The following is a 6,502-nucleotide window of genomic DNA, read 5'->3' on the forward strand; positions in this document are numbered from 1 at the left end:
CACTTAACCCTTTTTACTCTAGGCTGCCTAAGAACTTCTCAAATGGCTGTAAGTTGCTGGAAAGGTTTTTGGGTAAAGTGAAATAGAGCTGCTCCTGGGATTTTTTTTTTTTTTAATCTGGGATATTCAATTCAGCAGCTGTGAAGTCCAGAACATAGAGAAAGTAAGTTAGTATTCAGTTCTTAAACAAATACACCAAAACATGAGTGATAGTATTACAGAATGTGACAATTTGAGAATGATGTCCTCCTAGCATCTGGTATTTCCCAGGGCTCAGCCCCAACAGCTGATGTGCTACAAATCATTTGTCTCACCTGTACCAGTGCTTCAAGGCATGATACCAAACATATTTTAAAGATACACCTTTCATCCTGCTGTGGGGAAAGTGCTGAAGTACAAGAAATAGTTTTTTATTAAAGAATTTCTGGCTGAAGCAGGGTCTTATACTGTCTTCCAGGGTTTTTGGAAAAACACAATGAATGGTTGTGATGGCATGTGGAATGTGTTGTGAGAAAACAGGCAGTTCAAGAGAACAGATAAATAAAAGACTCTGAAGTTGAAAGAACCCTTTTTCTCTGGATCTGAATTTTGGACCTGATATCACTCAAATGTCAGTGTTTGAGTTATTAAAATGATGTAATGAGATGTAATGGCCAGAGCTACAAGGACAGTAAACATAACTGCACTATTATCAGGGCAAACTGAACTTCCAGTGGTGCAACAGGTCAAACAGCTATAATCATAACACAATACCTGGAACAGGGTAAGGGGAGGCTGCACATGAACATAATGTACCTGGGCTCTGGGACTATGATTAGAGCAAAGCTGAAGGTTTATAGATCCCAGGCATATACCAGCATGATAAAATTTAAAAAAAATTGAAAGTAAGATGGAAGAAATATAAACTTAGCATTCAATTAAGCAATTTCACACCAGTTAACTACATAGCTGGATTGTTAGTGAAAAAAAAATAAGAGGCTATTTAACGATAGGAAATAAAATATTTTATGTCTGGTCAAGAACAATCCACTGCAAAAACACAGACTGAGGAGCAAATGAGTAGGAAGCAGCCCTGAAGAAATATTCTGAATGTTACATACTCTTTCAAGAAAAGCAAACTACATACTGAGAGGTACAAATACAAATAGAGGCAATAAAGCACATGAAGTGATTCTTCCACTTTCCTCAGTATTGGAAAAGATCAACAGGAACTCAGCAAGCCTGGCTTGGGCAATCATGCTTGGGAGAGACAAAACATTCATCAAGCTACAGAGGAGACCAATCAGAGTTCTAGAAAAACACAAATTACATGAGAAGACTGAACAAACAGGGGTGCTTGCTCTTGTGAAGAGAAACCTAACAGAAATGTGAGAGCAGTCTTCAAAAATAAAGATATTGCAGATTAATAAGACATTCCATTGCAGGAGAAATAGGCTTTGGTTAGACATTAGGAAAAGCTTTCTAAAAATAAGGCTAGTGATGCATTAGGCAAGATTGCCTGGGGACTGTAAATCTTTTTAAAAGAGATCAGATAAAACTTAGTCAGTAATGACAGAGATAAAATTTATCCATCTGTAAAGAGTGGGATGGTATAGATAACTCCTTGAGATACCTTTTAATCTCTATTTTCCATGTTCATCCACAAGATGAGTGTTTGGTTTTTTTTTTTCAGACTTGCTTGTTTATTCATGCTAGTAACTTGCTTCTTCATCTTAGAAATGGAAATCCCATTATTCAGTCCCAGTCGGGGCTGAGTTCAGGTTTCTCTTGTACTCTGTAGCAACACAGTGTGACTGTTCAAGGTGCAAAGACATAAAGACAAAATTTAAAACTGTGTTAAATTAATAACTATGAGCAAACAATCATACCAGACTTATCATTGGCTTCAAATCAAAAGAGTTCATGAAAACAAGTCCTAAGTCGTGAGACTTGGGTAATTCACATGGTCCCTTTGACACTTCAAAGAGACTGTGATGCTTGGAGGAGATGTGCAGTTTTGCTGGGACAGGCAAGAAGGAGTCAGGAACAAACCATTTGGATCCACTCTGCAAAGCAGCTGTTCCCACTCTTTCCACATGGGAAGAAGATCTGCCATGATCTTCAGCACCACTGACACTTTTATACATATCCGCATCCACTGCCAGCAACGTGGAGTCCCTCTCACACAAAGGAGGTGGCAGGTGGATTTCAAGTCTGCCAAGGGTACTTCCAGTGAATTACTGGGTCTTCAGCAGGAAGACTTGAAATGGGCTCAGCAACATAGGCCTCTTCTTACCACCATGGATGGTTTTGGTGGTTTTCTTCCTCCAGTGCTCCTACAGCAGGGGAATCAAAGCATTGAACAGCTAAGCCTTCTGCCTGTATTCCAAAGATTTGGTCAACATTTGGCTATGTTTCTGTTTTGATGTCATTTTTGTTACTACTGAGAGAATTTTAGCTTGGCATCAAATTACTTACACTCCATTACAGTGATCCTTGTTATGACATGTTAACGCACTTACCTCCTGAGCAAGTGCCTTACAAAAAGGATAATGTGCATCTATCTATTATGATTAATATTATTTTGCTAAATATGGAGGGCACTTTGGCTGCCCTCCCTCCAGGTTGCTACAGCAACACACATCTGCAAAGAGTCATTCTTCTAATTGTGCCAATTAGGCTTATATAAGGGTATTTCAGTGATCCAAATGCTGTGGAAAGCACAGTCTGAGGTCTGGCCGAAGACAAATCTCATGCTCCAAATATTAACAAAATTATTTTAAACCTCCTTCTGGTGTAACTGCATTAGTCACAATGAGCAAGGAGCAGTGCAGTAACTCACTGAGCTGAGCAGGTTTGCTTTACCCTCTGCGGGAAAGAAGCACAGCAGGAGACTTCTGAAATGCATCTCTGAAACAGAGGAAAAAGTGAGCTTGCAGTTTGTTTGCAAACATTTTGCTATCAAGAAAAGGAAATGGGAATGCAAACACAGCATGTAAAGGGTTAATGAGATTAATGATTAATACTTTATATCCAAATGGTGCCAGATTAATGACTAATACTTTGCAGCCTATACATAACTTTTTGAATAAAGCCAACCTGTGAAAGACAGCAAGGTGCACAGGTTGGCAACAGTGAAAGTGCAGCAACTGTCTGATTGACACCTTTGACTGGAGCAGTGTGGGCCTTCTGGAAACTTTGCAGGCAACAGCAGAGTCTTTCCCATGCAAGAAAACTGCTATTTGCCACATAATAAAATCAAGCTAAGAAGTTTGTAATAACTAGCTGCTTATTTTATTAGCTTTATCCTCCAAAGGATCATTATTCACACATAATGATCTGCAACCCAGATCATTATGTGTGAATAAGAAACACTTTGTGAAAACCTGAACTACTTGAGACAGTTGTCGTTAAAACATTAGCAAAAGACACTGATTTGCAGTTATGTGACATTACAACACCACACTTGACATGTTTTGCTGATGGTGTGACTCAGCATAGGAGTTTCCTTGAGACCAGCTATTGGAACATCATCCAATTGCCATAATTGCTGTCTGAAACCTCCTGAAACAAATAAAATTATATCTTTAAAGTGAGACAACTATGTCTAATTAGAGCCTGTGATGGTCATAAAATAACTGTCCAAACATAACAGTACAATTGTTCAAATATGTAATTATATTAATCCAAAAGAAATTTAAAAGTTTCAAAAATCAACATGCTGACTCTTTCCAATTCTCATCTTGTGTAGCAATGGACTTACTGGTCGGGCTGCAATATTATTTATTGTGTAGAATATGGAGATACAGCCTTTGCACACAATATTTTCAGATTATACAGTCACAGAATCATGGGTCGGCTTGGGCTGGAATGGACCTTAAACATTATCTAGCTCCAACCCCCTGCCTTGGGCAGGAACAACTTTCTACAGGAAAGTATAACAATGTCACTTAGAATAAAAGTTTATTCTCACTTTGTTTTTCACACAGTAACTGGAGGCCACAAAGTAACTCACAAATGCATCTTTGTATAAGATGGACCTTGAAATGTCTTTATGTTAAAAGGTGATAGTGGCTTATATAGAGTAAAAGATGACAAAAGGACCCCTTACAGATGACAAATCCCAATGCTACCTACCTTTAAGAACTTCCTAACTCTAGGCTCAAGTGTGAATCATCATGTTGGAGCAATTTATTTTACCCTTGCATCAGGCTGCCTAGCGCTGCACCCTTTGGTTAGGAATTAGATTGTGGCGACAGTGCCAAAACGTACTGGCTTCTTTTTGTCAAAGAGGGGGTGGGGAGGAGGCAACATGGTGTAAGAAAGCAACCAGAGAGGTTCCCCAGCTTAGCATTTCCAGAGCCAGCGCTGACCTACACTGACCTGCTTCCCAGAACCGAAGCTTTGCCATGCTGGTGCTGAAAGGATTACTTCCCCATGGTTTTCAATCGTCAATCTTCCAACCTAAAGCTCCTTTCTCCTTAAGATTCTCAATAATCGTTCTGCTTCAGCAACCAGAGAATCACCATAAATCACCTTTCTACAGTACTTTTTCCCCTTCTGTGCTCTCTCAGGGTGTTTTGTCATTGATCTTGTCTGCCCTGCAACTCTTTTCACTATTTTAGCTGCATTTAATTAGCATGACCATTTATAATGATCAGAACTGGAGTGTTTGTGGATTTGAAAAGAGTTGATTTCTAAAAGGTGTTTTAGAAATGCTTTGAGATTCTACATCACCAGAAAAATGTGGGGAAGTAAAAAGCAGGGCAGTAGCTAGGCACCTCATTCTTTCCAGCAAATGCTGTACTCTGCTAATTACTATGGTTGGCTGATAAGGAACACTTCTGAGGCTTATTGTTTCGACTTACCACTGCAAATTTCAGTATCAAAATTGCTATGTTTACTTGTGCCCTGAAGCCCTCTGCAGAAGATCCTTCTGGCTTCTGCCCAAGTGTGTCCCCTCTCCTAGGCCCCCTGGATCTGACAAATTACTTTGTCCAAGCAGATCTGGGAGGGATTCTCTTTGAGGAGTAAGAACACCATCTGTAAGAATGCTCACGTGGATGGTTGAAACAGTAGGATCTCACTGTGAGATGGAGCAGAACAATGTGACAGGGTAGAAGCACTCTGTGTGACCTCTGAGGAGCCAGGCTGAGTTTTAGGAGAGGATGTTTCAGAATTTATACCCGAGATAAAGACTAGGCAGAAAGCAGTTTGACTGGACAGTCAGGCCCAGGTTGTTGATCTGAGGAGCTGGAAGTGCCCACGTTTTTGTCATAAAAAATACTCAAGACACCCAAGATCCTGCTTGTGCATGTGACAGTATCTTGGAACAGCCAGCTGCCACAGGACCTCTGGCACATCAGCATCCCTTACTCAGCTCAGGAACCAGTCCCAGGAAACCTCATAATCCCTCAGCAACCATTTTAAAATGAATACAAATACATCAAATGCTGCACAGTCTCAGGAGCCTAGGCATGTGTCTTTACATTATATTCTGCAGCACTGCCCTACAATAGTTCCTTATGGCCTACAGGTATAAAATTGTCAGATCATTTAAGGGTATTTCAGTTGTGTTAGCAACCCTGCACCCTTGCAAAATAGGTTTCAATTTTTTTTTTTTTTTTTCCAAAAGAACCTTGCAGGATTTGGGGCAGTCTCCTGCTAAGCAGTTGACTCTATACAGCCTGTTTGCACTGGGACTGCCAACACCTGCCATGAGGGTCTGGGATGCTGAAAGGACAGGAGGAGAGGTTAGTTTCAAATCATTAATGGGGAGGAAGACTGCCACTGGGACAGAGAGCAAAAGTCAAGATGCAATGAATCTGTCTGTGTCTTTGTAGCTCTACAAGTTTTGAACATGTTGCTGCCAGTCACTGGTTACAGGTGAGCTTCTCAAAGCATTGTCTTACCCCTGGAAACTGGCACACTGCCTGGTCTGCAACATCCTAGGAGTGTCTGTTCTGCACAGAAAGTTTTCTCTGAGCCCTTTTACAAGCTGTTACAAGGGCCTTGGAGGCAGCAAGGGTGCATGTGTTGCTGTAGCACTGCCAGCAAACCGGTAATGTTTTGCCCAGCTGCCTGGCAGCACACCCAACCCTGAAAGAGTTTGGAGCCTGGTTAAAGTTCTTGGACAGGTCAGGGGTTAGGCTGAACTGGCCATAATAAAAAGGGATCCCCTTGGGCCACCAGTTTTTTAAACAGCAGAAGACATCAGAAGTTCCTGGCTTGTGTCTGGTGGAATGCATCCAAATGCCAAAACACCCTGTCATCTTGGACTCTGCCAGGGTAACCAGTTTATGAATGATCCTTGCTGACTGACAAGGCTTGTGCAGATCAGGTGAGGGATCCCTCCTAGCTCTTGCAGACACAGATGCCATATGACAAGCAGCCAAAGGAATGTGGTTCTAATTCTGTCTCTTCTTTTGGTGAAATGGCATTAGGTGAATTTCCTTGCTGGTCACTCCTGATGCCAAGTTCTACCCTTTACCTCATTCTACTACACAAAAGTAACAAGCCCCAA

Source organism: Taeniopygia guttata, chromosome 2 (genome assembly GCF_048771995.1).
Source record: "Taeniopygia guttata chromosome 2, bTaeGut7.mat, whole genome shotgun sequence".
Lineage (NCBI taxonomy): Eukaryota > Metazoa > Chordata > Aves > Passeriformes > Estrildidae > Taeniopygia > Taeniopygia guttata.